The sequence below is a fragment of the Leptopilina boulardi genome, unplaced genomic scaffold (assembly GCF_019393585.1).
Source record: "Leptopilina boulardi isolate dan_hultmark-lab unplaced genomic scaffold, ZJU_Lbou_2.1 LbouV2_332, whole genome shotgun sequence".
Lineage (NCBI taxonomy): Eukaryota > Metazoa > Arthropoda > Insecta > Hymenoptera > Figitidae > Leptopilina > Leptopilina boulardi.
In genome coordinates, this window is record NW_026137899.1 from 1,730,103 (window position 1) to 1,744,859 (window position 14,757).

Consider the following 14,757-nt stretch of genomic DNA (forward strand, 5'->3'; position numbering starts at 1 on the left):
AATTTACAAACATTTATGATTTTAAAATTAATATGAAACCCAACAACGGTTGAGCAGTTTCAACCTGTAATTTTAAAATCGGGTTCAACTTTAAATAACTTTTTACAAATTAAATCGTTTAATGCAACCGTATACTTGTGTTCGTTATAAAAACCAACACTTAAAATGTTATTCTATAAAAGTTTTTTAATATCCTTTAAATGTATTTTTAAATTATCAAGGCCAATTTCGCTTAGAATGTTATTGGGTACATTGAAATAAAACACATTATTGTTAATATAAGGAGAACAATCAATACGTATATATTTATTTACACAATATTAGCTTAGGAGGAGTACAAAATTATGGGTAGCGGCACGTCTAGCCTGTACGAGCGCTAGCTTGATTCTGCTACAAGTTTTTCTTTTAAAAACGAAGTTTTACAAATTATGGCAACGCTGTTAAAAAATTTAAAATTTGGCAACGTTGGGAAAAGTTTGGAAAAGGCTAAAATGACATGAAAAAACTCATTGACACATTTTGCCTTAATTGCTTAGTTAATCCGACAAGACCCAAGGTTGGGTCCGAGCAATAAAAATTGAGTCCTAATCCTCTGTAAGGCGTACATACCGTACCAAGTTTTATAGCCTTATTTAGTTCTTTTAGTAATAAATTTTTATCTATAGATATTTTGTTACTTTGTGAAATATTATTTTTTTCCCAAGATTTTGCTTTTATTACCTAAACTTTCTAACAAAGATATGAATTTGACCATATCTTAAAACACATTTTCTATAGTATAATAAATATAATATGCTGAATATAAAAATAATACTTGAATTTATTGAAACTCTTGTTAAATTAAATTTTTATCAATTATTGTTTAAAATGTTACACCAATTGTTACGACGTAACAACTTGTTTGAACATTTTTTGGTTCTTCGAAATCTGAAATTTGTGAAAAGTGAAATTCGGAATATGAAAAGTAGATTTCAAATTCCGCATTCAACATTCACTAAAAACACCATTCTTTCAACAATTTCAAACAATCCAGTGCGGTAACTTTCAACTCACTCATTTAAAGCAGTGTTTTTAGTAAAAATATGTACACCTTGCATTTGTACATTTTATTTGAACAGTTAACTGTTTTTTCAATCTGTGCTCAACAAAGACAAGACATCACCTAAAAAGGATATTAACACAAAAACAAGAGTCGTTTTTGATGGTTCTGCAAAAACTAATTCGGGAATTTGATTAAATGATGCGCTAATGGTAGGTCCAACCATTCATCCTCACAGCACCGAAACTTTCCTAAAGATTTATTTGAAATGTTCGGAATATTTAATTTCAATGTTTAGTGAAAATTGTGTAAAGATTTAAATGTCCCAATAAAATAAATGTTTAGAAAAGTTTCGCACTAATCATTTATTCAAGAACATTAAAACATTTTTTTTAATAAACATTGCAATTAAAGTTTCCGAACATTTCAAATAAATCTTTAGGAAAGTTTTGGTGCTGTGGGGCAGCAAGATCTCTTTTCGATCGTTATTAGATTTCGAACATTTCAATTTGTATTTACAGCTGATATAAAACAAATGCATAAACAAATTTCTATTTCTCCTGAAGATACTTATTTTCGAAAAATTGTTTGGTGCAGCAATTCCAAAGAAGACATTTAAATCCACTGTGACGTTGTAATTTACCGATCAACTAAAGATGATGATATCACAGAAATTTCAGAAAATCCATTATTTCGTGGCTGACAAATCACAATCTATGATGACAACAATCGAAAACAACACCTGATTATCGTCGCAGGATTCCCGTCAATGAAGGATGAGCGAAATATTTGTCGAGATTATAAATTAATTGAAATTTGAGGTTAACTATTGGTGTATAGAACTTGGTGAGCTTCGTGAAGTTAGCACAACAACTATAGAAAATTAAAATCTTTCCATATGGAATCGTTTGATGGTCGTCTGATAGTGTTTGATAGTCAATTCCCGACGTTTGATAGGAATAATCTGAAAAGTTAGACTATTTTTTTAAGTGGGGTGCCAAGTTCACGTAAGCACCGCAAACTTTTGAATTTTTTTAAAATTTCTTTTGCAATCGTTTGATGGTCGTTTAATAGTGTTTGATGGCCAATTCCCGACGTTTGATAGTTAAAAATTACGAAAATATTAAAGTCTTCATCAGAACGCGCATGCACCGAGTATCTACAAAGCGGTAAATTTAAACATAGGTACAATGATATTAGGATTTAAAGTCAGACAAATTTATTTAAACATTACATTTATGTAACAGGTATTACTGTTAGTGTTCTTTTTATCTAAGCATATTTTTTCTTTTTTTCAATAAATTAGAGATCAAAGAAGAAACTTCAGAATATAGTTGATGCTCTCTAAATTTGAATCAGCAAAACGTCGCTAATTTGCAGCTATAAGTATGCAGCTGATTCAAACAGCGTATATACACTGATGAAATAGTTTATATGCGCTAATTATCAATGTATATACGCTGCTTGAATCAGCTGCACACTTATAGCTGCCCAATCAGTGATTTTCCGCTGATTCAAATTTAGAGAGTGGGAAATCTAAACTTTGCAAGCTGCTGTTATGCACTAAACATGAAATGATATGCTTATATAATTTGTTGTGAACTTAATGTTGTTAAATTAAAACGTAATTAAATAAACGTTTTTGTGACTTTGTCATTAGAGTTTAAACAATTTTATAACTTGAAAACAAGAATACATTTAAGGCAGTGATCCTCACTAATATTCCAAACTGTATATCTTTAACCTTATTTTGTGGATTTTGAATTTAAAGTTTGAATTTTTTTTAAGGATTTTTTATATACATTGCAATAAAAAGAAAATTTTCAATAGACATTTGTAGAAACCTTTTTTGAAAAATGATATCTTATTTTCTAGTTTTAATCTAATTAGACACTTTTTTCTTTTACATCATTTTCTTCGAAAAGGTTAGGTTTTTCCAGTGGAAGACTAAGCAATGGGTTTTTTGAAAAAATGTAAAAAAGGAACAATTTCTTAACCTTGTTTTTATTTTCTCAAAAATACATTGTTTTTCCATTCTCATTTTTACAATAATTTATTGGAAAAAATGTCAGATTTCCAATAAAAAAAAGATTAAAAATAAAGAAAGAAAAATGTCTAAATAGGTCATAAATGAAAAATAAGACTTAATTTTAAAATAAGGGATGAGATGATTTTTAAAAAATTTTTTTGCAGTAAGTAACACATGAAAAATGCTTTAAATTGCGTTATATAAAAATTAAAATATTTTTTCTCTTGATTAACAAATTTCCTTTTTTCCAAATCCCCTTTTTCGCCTAATTTTAAATAAAAAAACCACTGTGATCCCTGACATAGTTAACAATTTTAAAAATAATAGTGTTTAGAGTCTTTAAAAGTTTCCGTTATGTCGAAAACCTGATTTTTCGTTAATGAGCATGAACTTCTTTTCGTATCTGTAAATGTGCTTTGCAGAGATGGCAACCGTAGAAAATTTAATCAAAAATGTTTTGATATCTTACAATTCTTTACAAAAAAAAATTTCTAAAAAATTGAAATATTAAATTTCTGGAAGTTCATGGAAAATGATTTTCCTTAATTGCGAGCTCTAGCTGATCAAGTACTATCAGTTCCAGCAACCCACGTAAGCGTAGAACACTTATTTTCAAGTCTTAATTTTGTATTATCTCACCTACGTAGCAATCTTTCTTCACATCTTTTGGAAAATGTGTTACTCATTCGTCAAAATAAATTATTTGCTGCAAAAAATGAATATAAAATTCCAAAAAAGAATTATTTCTGTTTTGAAAATTCTACTTTTTGTTTAATTATTAAGAATTTTAATGTTTTTATTTATAATATAAATTTATAAATAAATTATGAGTAATTATAATACATTTATTTTGTTCAGAATAATTCAAATCCATAAATATTTCCATTCATTTTATTACTAGATGGAAATAATCGAAAAACCAAAAGTTAAAAAACCGAAATTCTTGACATAACAAATTTTTAAAATTATGGATTCAATATGAAAGAAGAATTTTGAAAATTTGATCGGATTAAGTTGAAACTCGTTATTTAGAGGATTCTGAAATCGCTTATTACGAATATGACATTAAATTTGTATTCAACAACCCCAAAAACCTCAGAATAACGAGGTTTTAATGAATTCGATGACTTTTAAAAAAACTCCACCATATTGGATTTGAAATTTTTAATTTTTAAAGTAGGATATCTAAATCGTATTCAGCGACTTCAAAGACTATATTGCAATATCATTTATATCGCCTCGTCCTTTATCTCAATTGCGTAACTGGAAGAGTTTTAAGAAGAAACGTGAAGTTTTGTATTGTAAAATCTATTCATTAAGAACGTTTACAGATAAATCTCACAAATAAGTAAATGACCGTTTCACGCTTTAATACTTAAAAATAATAAACTTTTTTTTAATAAACTTTTTAACATGCATTTGTAGTTAAGTTATGGAACGAGAGCTTGTATCTTAAAAAAATCTATCTAATGAGAGAGCATCTTTCATCAACATATAAAAATATATAATAAATAATTTTTCCTCTATGTAGGCACCCTAATTTTTCAATCTTAATATAAATTGCAGCCTGTGGTATGATTGAGGAATTATAATCCTTTTTTTTAAAGTTGTTATTTTTTCATAACAAACATTGTGTTGCTCCCAATTACCGTCAATTTGTCTACATAGCGCTATGTAATGGTTTACTCCATTATGTGTGATAATTCCTGTCAACCTATAAATAATAAGTTCTGTATTTAATATTTTGTTATTATATGTATACACATGTTTTTACAGAAAATATTTTTAAAATTAATAAAATATAGAAGAAATTTAAAGAGGAATTGATACTCTCTTTTCTTTATTGATTTGTAAGTGTAAAATTGAAGCCATTTTTTTTATTTCGACTATAATAAATGGAGTAACAGTAATTTTGTAATTGCTTTTGTAAAAATTTAGAATTTAAAAAAAAGTTGCATTATTTCTTAATGTCAAGACAAAAGACTGGAAATTTTTTTATTAAAAAGAATCATTTTAATCGCAAATCACAATTTTTTAAAATAGTGCAGTAAATATAAAAAAGTAAAACTACAAGTTTTATTTATTGAAACTGGCACTTACAGCTTTTGTAAAAATATTTAATTGTTATATCTTACCTAAATGTTTCACCATGAAGATTTAGGTGAACCGGGAAATCGTTAATTTTGCATGATAAAGAAGTTGCAAGTGAAGTACTCAATCGGACATCAGCTTCGACAAAAATATGAGAATTTAAATTCGCTCTCACATTAACATTCAATTTACACTTTGCTTGTGGACATGGTTTTTGATAACTTGTTTCTTGATTTAAAATTGCTTTCTATGTAGCTTTAAATCCTTCCTTTGCAATTATTTTATGATCAATATTTAAAACAGAAATTTCTATAATTTCCACGAAGCCACAATCGCATTCTTTAGTCAAATACTTACTAGGTTCATTTTTCATTAAAAATGTCCACATGTTGAAGACGAAGGAATAAACACAAAAAGAATGAACGAGTCGCGGAGATGACCACATACACGATCTTCTGCTCCAGAATCGGTATAAACAACAATAAAATTGCAAATAGCATTTGAAGAATCTTCTAAATGTTTTAAGTAAGCTTCATTTTCGATAGCACCTTGTGCTAAAATTTCAGCTAGAGATTCGAATGGACATGTATTATGAACAATATATTTCAGACAATTCACTTCAATAGGTGCCTTAAAATAATTTCCATTTCGCAGCAGCAGTTTAGTTTTTTGTATGCCTCGAAGGGTAGTAGGAGCTTTTTGACGGATTGCAGGAGATGGCAAACTATTTTTATTAAACATTTGTCCATCATACTTGTGGATCGAGACAATCATGATTAGTAATAAGATTTCTTCGAAACGACGAAAATTGTCAGAAGAAATCATTAATGCAATACATCTTATGAGGAAGTCTTTTATAATTTGATTATGTTTCGTAAAACACTTAAGGCGACAAAAAATATGTATAAAGTGAGCTACATCAATTCTAATATATGTCGCAGCAGGACGACCTTGCTCATTTCCTGTCAGAAATAAATAACACTTCTCCATGTAAGCTTTGATATTCATTTCGTTTAATGCTAAGAAAATAGCTGCTAGTAGAGCTCTAGAATAATCGGAGGCAATTTCCTTAGGTTTAACTTTAACTCTGGCCAACCATTTATTTAACCAATACAAAATATTATTTGCATCATGAGAGCAACTAAACATTTGACCAACAGATACATTGATTCCATCAAAATTTATAAAAACTAATTCATAAAGAAATGTTACTGGAGAAGGAATATTGTCCACACCCTTTATTGGGGAAACTATACTTCCCGTACTATCTATGCATATTTTTGATTGTCCTTTAAGGCCAGGTCCAAGTCGTGTCAGCTGTTCCATTGAAACTTTAAAGGAACAGCTGACTCGACTTGGACCTGGCCTTAAAGAGATTGCAATATTCTTTATAAAGAACAACCTGTTCGGCTAAAAGATATTGTAATTGAGGTTCACATAATCCAATAAAAACAATAGAGCCTATGTATGGAGGCGTGTACATTAATTTGCGCACAATAAGCAATGGATCAATATTAGGATTAACTCCTAAATCTTGGTCTCTTTGCTCTTGAAGATTCTTTTTCAATCGCCCCAGCCCAAAAATTCAATGTTCTGGGATTGGCTTCATACTTTGGTAAATTGTTGTCCTATATGATAGTAATAAATCCCTAAAATATAAACTCATTAAAAAAATATTTGTAGAAAGTAGAGGGGGTTGAAGTTTTGACGTTAAGGGTAACATTGTCATTTTCAAATCCGTATAACTATAACAAAAGTTAATGGATTTTAATTTATCTATAATGAATTTTAATGCATTTTTCACGTACTTTTCAAAAATGTATACAAAATTTAAAAAAAAAATTTTAACCCCTTTTTTTCAAAATCAACCCTTATTTTTCGATTTTCACCCCTTCGGGTATTTTTTTTTTAATTTTATTTTCATTAAAAAGCTAAGGTTTTTTCCTATGAGCTATGTAAATATGAAAATGGGACAACAATAATTTTGTGAGAAACAGAATATTAATGTAGGCGGTGCCGATAAGGGTGCAGTTAAGGGTAACATTGTCATTTTCAAATCCGTATAACTATGACAAAAGTTAATGGATTTTAATTTATCTAGAATGAATTTTAATGCATTTTTCACGTACTTTTCAAAAATGTTTACAAAATTTAAAAAAAAAATTTTTGACCCCTTTTTTTCAAAATCAACCCTTATTTTTCGATTTTCACCCCTTCGGGATTTTTTTTTTTATTTTTTTTATTTTCATTGGAAAGCTGAGGTTTTTTCCCATGAGCTATGTAAATATGAAAATGGGACAACAATAATTTTGTGAGAAACAGAATATGAAAGCAGCCGGTGCCTACCTAAATCCTTGAAGATGATCTTTAGGTATACCCGTTATCGGCACCGCCTACATTAATATTCTGTTTCTCACAAAATTATTGTTGTCCCATTTTCATATTTACATAGCTCATGGGAAAAAACCTCAGCTTTCCAATGAAAATAAAATAAAAAAAGAAATACCCGAAGGGGTGAAAATCGAAAAATAAGGGTTGATTTTGAAAAAAGGGGTTAAAATTTTTTTTTTCAATTTTGTATACATTTTTGAAAAGTACGTAAAAAAGGCATTAAAATTCATTATAGATAAATTAAAATCCATTAACTTTTGTTATAGTTATACGGATTTGAATATGACAATGTTACCCTTAACGTCAAAACTTCAACCCCCTCTACTTTCTACAAATATTTTTTTAATGAGTTTATATTTTAGGGATTTATTACTATCATATAGGACAACAATTTACCAAAGTATGAAGCCAATCCCAGAACATTGAATTTTTGGGCTGGGGCGATTGAAAAAGAATCTCTCTCTTGTAATAACTTACGCAAAACATCGCTGCTGTACAAAATAGGAGGTTTTACATCCCCTAATTTGATTTCGCGTTTGGCAATATTGCGCCTACAATTAGCAGCTGCATGCTGTAACAATTCTGCTCCAATTTTTTTTCTTTTTTCATTGCGTAATTGTCTCTAAATGATTTTGTAATCAGCAACATCTCTTGTATCTTGTGATAAAATTACAGATAACCACAGGTCTTCATTTGCAACAGGTTCTCTTTTCGCTGTGCCCTCAAATATATTTTTACAGTGTTCACTTTTACACCTGCCTATAATACGTATAAAAGGTTTGTCGGGATGTAAAGAAACAGAAGCTTTTTTAAAACTAAACGCACAGGGCTTTTTAAACTGCCTCCAAAAATTTTCTGCTACTATATGAGACCAAATACCGGGCGGTAAGACCAAATAATCTCTATTTTTATATGAACGAGATGCCGGCTTCATTTTTTCCCACATTTCTTTTGGTATACAAAGATCAAAAGGAACTTGAAGATTTTATAATTTATTATACATATGCGTATCATCGCTTGACATTTCATCCGAAAGCTCATCGTCTGATGTGTTAGCCAGATCGGTGTCAGTAAAATTCACCTCCTGGGAAACAATGTTTACAGAATCACTTGTTTATTTTTCGACTCCCACACAATCAGCTTTAATACCAAGTCTTTCGAAAACTTTAATTTTTAATTGTCTTTTTCAAATTAGTGTACACATTATGTCCTGACCATTTTTCATCTAATTGTTTACTCACTTCAGCGTAAAATGGGTCCGAATACACTGGTATTGTGCCATTACGTAAAGACGTCGGAAATAAGGCACAAACAGCTTCAATTGCAACATTAACTTCGACTTTTGCAGCAGGAGGCATTTTATTGAAAAAATCAGTCCAACTTTAATTTTTGATAAATTAATAGCATTCCTATTATCTGTATATTGCGTACATTCAGTTATCACAACAATAAGAGCATGGCATACAGTTTATATAAGGTTTGTTCTTGTTGCCTACACCGCTACACTAAATAGTGCAGTGAGTGTAACATGTCCAGAAGCAATTTGTCCAAAAACACAGAAAGTGCATGATGCCAACGAGAACAGGAAAGTGTAAGAAATATTTGGGAGGGGATAAAATATATAAAGTTTTCTGCTAGGACAGTGTTACGATAGACAAACATAACCTACTTCCTTAAATGAATTAAGTTTAATTTTGTACTTTTAACAGCAAATCATTTGAAATAATGAACAATATAGAAAGAATAATTGAAATAACTAATAGTGACGATTCATCTGACGATGAAATTGATAATTTTCCAATATTAATGGAAAATTTTTATAACGAAAGTGATGATGATGATGATGGTAAGTATAATATTTTATTATATTTCAACAATAGATTTAAAAAGAGCAAAAATGACAATTTTTTTGATCATTTTAAATTTTATGGAATATTATGGAATATTAAGTTCTTGTCGTTAATATTTTGTTTTTCGAAAAGTCTGTAGTGGGATTACGAATAGCGCTAGTCGCTATGTAGCGTTTTTCGCTATTTAGGGTTGAAAACTCACATATTTTTAGTGAAATTTGTTCTAAATGATGTCCAAAATAAAATAGCGTTGACAGTTTTTTAAAATCTTAAACTGCAAGATCGTAATTCCAAAGAGAATATAAACATAACCCCAGTAGATAAGACCTTTGACAGAGTTCATGTCAATTTCCTAAAAGAGTTTATCTACGTAGCAAACCAATACGACACGAAGGTGGAAACAATTCTCTAACTTCATGTTTGCCAGCTGTTATTTTACAAAAAAATTATTTGATTAAACATTATGATTATTCCAATAAATTTAACCTGAATTCATAATTTTTAACTTCATACTTGCCGCTTTAAAAAGTACTTATAATATAATTTCTATCTTTGAATTTTACCAGCAAAAAAATTTTGCTAACCTAAATCTGTGAAACTGTTACAATTTTTTTGAGTCACTCAGTAACTAAAAATTTTTGTTAAGTGAATGTAGCTTCAAATCGCTACGAAGCGAAATCTTCGTAGCAATGTTGCTATTTGTAATCCCACTCCTGCAGTTTAAATGATGTTAATGTTAACAACAAAGATATATATTAAAAATGTACATTTGAAACACAATCAAAATAATATGTTTGACATTGAGAGGACAAGAAAGATAAATTAATAATAAAATCAAACAATTTAAAGTTTGAAAGAAAATATTGTTTTTAATGACAAGATTTGGTTTTATTCATTTTTTATTCTTGTGATATACTTCTGTAAAAAAAATAAAAATTTACAATTTATTTTTCTCAGACTACAATATCATGGATGTAATAGGTGTAAATATTATTGGAGTTCAACGAATAAGGCATATTAAAGTTGTCAACTATATCGAGGTAATAGTAAGAAATAATATTGCCCAGGATTTCATAATGCATTTTCGATTATCGAGGGAAGTAACTTACAACTTAATTGCCCTTTTTGAAGCATCGCCGATTTATGAAGATTTACAAGGTAATAATCTCTATTACGATTACGGTGGAGGTGGAAAAATAGATTTTATTCAACTTTTCTCATTACAATTAATTTTAATTAGTCTCCGCAGGATATGAACCCATGACAGCCGAAAAACATAATAGGTTTCCTCTGGTTTGTTGGACATCAAACTCCTAGTTATCGTGATGTAGCTGACAGATCCGGAATTTCAATAAGTGCTCTGCATAAATTGATAACGAGAGTGACTTCTTTTGTAGTGTCACTATCTTCAACAATTATTAGATTGCCAACAGCACAAGAAAAACAAAGGACGAAAGAATATTATTTTACAAAATATGGTTTTCCCGGTGTTGTAGGTTAGTATTTAATTTAAGGACTTAGGTATTTACCATTTACTTATGTAAATAATAGTTAGAAATATGCCAAACTACGTTCAGGTGCCATTGACGGAAGTCACATTAGAATTGACAAACCCGCTGAAGATAAAGACTCGTATATTAATCGAAAACAATATTTTTCGATTCAAATGCAAGGGGTTGTAGATGAAAACAAGAAAAATATTGACATTTGTGTTGGATATCCTGGATCGGTTCATGATGCTAGAGTGTTTAGAGAGTTGACAATAAGTACTAAACTTCGTGACACTTGCGGTGGTATGAACATATTAGGAATTATGATTCCTAATGAACCTAATGAATCCTAATGAACATTAGGAATATCAATATAAAAATAATATAATTAAAATTTTTAGATAATGGTTACTTGCTGGGTGATACTGCGTATCCTTGCTTGAATTATCTCATTGTTCCATACAAAGATCGAGGAAATATGACAAGAGCTCAAATAAAATTTAATCAGAAATTAAGCCAATGTCGTGTCGTGGTCGAAAATGCATTTGGTTGTTTAAAACAAAGATTTCGTCTGTTGTTTTTTTGGAATACACTTTGGCACTTTTGATACATTAAGATATTTCTCTTGAATAAACCATTTTAAGTTTTATGTATTTTCATTCTCGCACTGAACAGTGCAACGCCATTTTTCAAATTTTCATATTTTGAAACTGTCGCTAAACAATCATAATTTTTAATATGCAAATCGAGTTTATTGCTTTTAAATAATGAGAAACAAATATAATTTCCTATGATCTTGAAAGATTTAAGAACATCTATAAAAATTTGATTTTGCGAGAGATAAACCTACAATATTTTAAAAATTTTATCAAAGTTAACAATGTCTTAAAATATAATGTGATAATTACTTTTAACTTTCATTAAACATTTCTCTAATATAACATATCAAAAATATAACTAATACGTAAACTTTGTCGCTTTTTACAGTCTTTAACTCAATGAAATATAATACAAAAATATATGATAATGTGCTAATATTAATGTCTTAAAATATAATGTAAAAATGACCTTTAACTTTCTTTAAACATTTGTCTAATATTACATATCAAAAATATAACTAATATGTAAACTTCGTCGCTTTTTACAGTCTTTAACTCAATGAAATATAATAAAAATATATATCTATGACAATTTGCTAATACTTTCTAATTACTTATTACCCACATAGCACCATATTTTGCAGGAAGCTAACAGATAACTAACAGTGTTAAGTTCGGAAATTAAGACGGTTAGTTTCCCGTTAGCTTCCCTGTTGCTCTATATGTCCCCCGCTATTAACTTATCCGTGATAGCTTCCAAAAAGTTATCGTAGTAAGTTTTCTAAAAGAGTGCAAAGAAAAGTTTGTAAAAAATATTGAATTGTTATTTAACAAGAAGTTTGCTTATTAAGTTTCTTTAAAACTATTTCCGGTAAGTATTCTAAAGATTTTAATGCAAATTTCCATCTAATTAAAAAAGAAAGTTTCTATTGAATTTCATTCAGTAAAATTAAAAAAAAAAATTATTTCTACACCTGTGCTTCTGTCACCCTGCTTTTATTAAATCTCTAATAATAACGGAGAAATTTTTGGAAATACATTTGGAGGGACTGGGGATTGAACCCGGGTTCGCCGCGCAGAAACTCAGACCCTAACCACTAACCTAATCGACCAACTGAGGAGAAATAAGTTTTGTGTCCTCTTGAGCTGCAAGTAATCTCATTGGTTGACACATGGTTGCCAACTTAAATGGCGGGTGAATTTAAATTTTTTAAAAAAATGAAAAAACAACTCAATTTATTAAAAAAATATTAAGTATTGAAATTTTATTTCTATTTATTAAATTACCAATTTGATAAAATTTAATAATATTTTTCGACAAAAATTTACAATTTCTATTTTTAAAAAATTATTTAATTTCTTAATCATGGTTTATTATTTAAAAATTGATGATTAAAAAAAATTAATTTTAAAACTTTTCATTATTAAAAAAATATTAATAATAAATTTAGTTTATAATAATAATATTATTGTTTATTGTTAATATCAATATTATTAATAATAATAAATTAATTTTATTATTATTATAATTATTATTTAAAATAAATAATAAAATTAATATTAATAACAAAAATACAGTAAAAACTATATATTATTATATATTTAAAGCGAAAAAAATAAGTAATTTTTGAAGCCGAATAATAGAATTAATTACTTAATTAACAATTTTAATTTGTATTTTATAATAAAACTCGAAAAAATTAATTGTTCTTATATTATTTTCGATGACTTCCGTGATTTGTTTAATTTCAACAATCATGTTTAATTTATACATATTTCGTCATATAGACATAGAAATTGAAAAAATTATTTTCGAGATTATTTTTTTAAAATTTTCTCGCACGTTTAAAATAAAAATTAACAAAAATTCTTCAACAGTTTCAAGGTGAACAAACAATTTTTGGTAGAAAAGAAATTTATTTAAAAAATTTTTAAACGAATATTTATAATTATAATTTTTTATAATTTTTTAAAAATAGAAATTGTAAATTTTTGTCGAAAAATATTATTAAATTTTATCAAATTGGTAATTTAATAAATAGAAATAAAATTTCAATAATTAATATTTTTTTAATAAATTGAGTTGTTTTTTCATTTTTTTTTTAAATTTAAATTCACCCGCCATTTAGGTTGGCAACCATGTGTCAACCAATGAGATCACTTGCACCTGAAGAGGACACAAAACTTATTTCCCCTCAGTTGGTCGATTAGGTTAGTGGTTAGGGTCTGAGTTTCTGCGCGGCGAACCCGGGTTCAATCCCCAGTCCCTCCAAATTTATTTCCAAAAATTTCTCCGTTATTATTAGAGATTTAATAAAAGTAGGGTGACAGAAGCACAGGTGTAGAAATAAATTTTTTCTTTAATTGTACTGAATGAAATTCAATAGAAACTTTTTTTTTTAATTACATGGAAATTTGCATTAAAATCTTTAGAATACTTACCGGAAATAGTTTTAAAGAAACTTAATAAGCAAACTTCTTGTTAAATAACAATTCAATATTTCACAAACTTTTCTTTGCACTCTTTTAGAAAAATTACTACGATAACTTTTTGGAAGCTATCACGGATAAGTTAATAGCGGGGGACATATAGAGCAACAGGGAAGCTAACGGGAAACTAACCGTCTTAATTTCCGAACTTAACACTGTTAGTTATCTGTTAGCTTCCTGCAAAATATGGTGCTATGTGGGTACCTTTTAATAAATTTATCATTTCAAGCAACAGATTGTTTTTCTCTCTCTTTAACTCGTTTGATGTTCTTTTTCCCTCAAGTAAAGCTTTTTGAGTTTGTAACAACTCCGTTTGCGTGGACATTCGTTCTGCTTTCCTATGCTCCATATTTACCATTATTTCTTTTAAAATATTTTGGCATCCGTTTAAGGATTCACTTGCTGACACTCGTCTTTTTTTATCAGCAAAGGAGTTTTGAATCACAGTTTCCTTAACATTTGAATTGGTGGTTTCGTTTGACATTTCCTTTATCTCTGGATTCTCTACCGCTTCTGAAGATGCCGGTGTTTTTAAGTTTTGATCAAAAATGGTAAGAGGTCTAATATTGTGCTTATGGCCCATTAGTTCATCAAGTTCCTCTTGAAAAGAGCAGGTTTGACGCCCCCTGCCAGATTTTTTATTGTTGGACTTAACTACTTTGTAAGCTCGGGTCATTGCTTTGAATTTATTATCCGCTTGAGTCGCGGTAATTTCAACTCCTGCTTTAGAAATTTCAGCAGCAATTTTTTTCCACATTGCTGCCATGCTTTTAAGTTT

At 28.7% G+C, this 14,757-nt stretch overlaps 1 pseudogene; it reads left to right on the forward strand.

The window, feature by feature from the left end:
- Nucleotides 1-10,397: 10,397 nt before the first annotated feature.
- LOC127285378 (putative nuclease HARBI1) lies at nucleotides 10,398-11,497 on the forward strand (annotated as a pseudogene).
- Nucleotides 11,498-14,757: the final 3,260 nt, after the last annotated feature.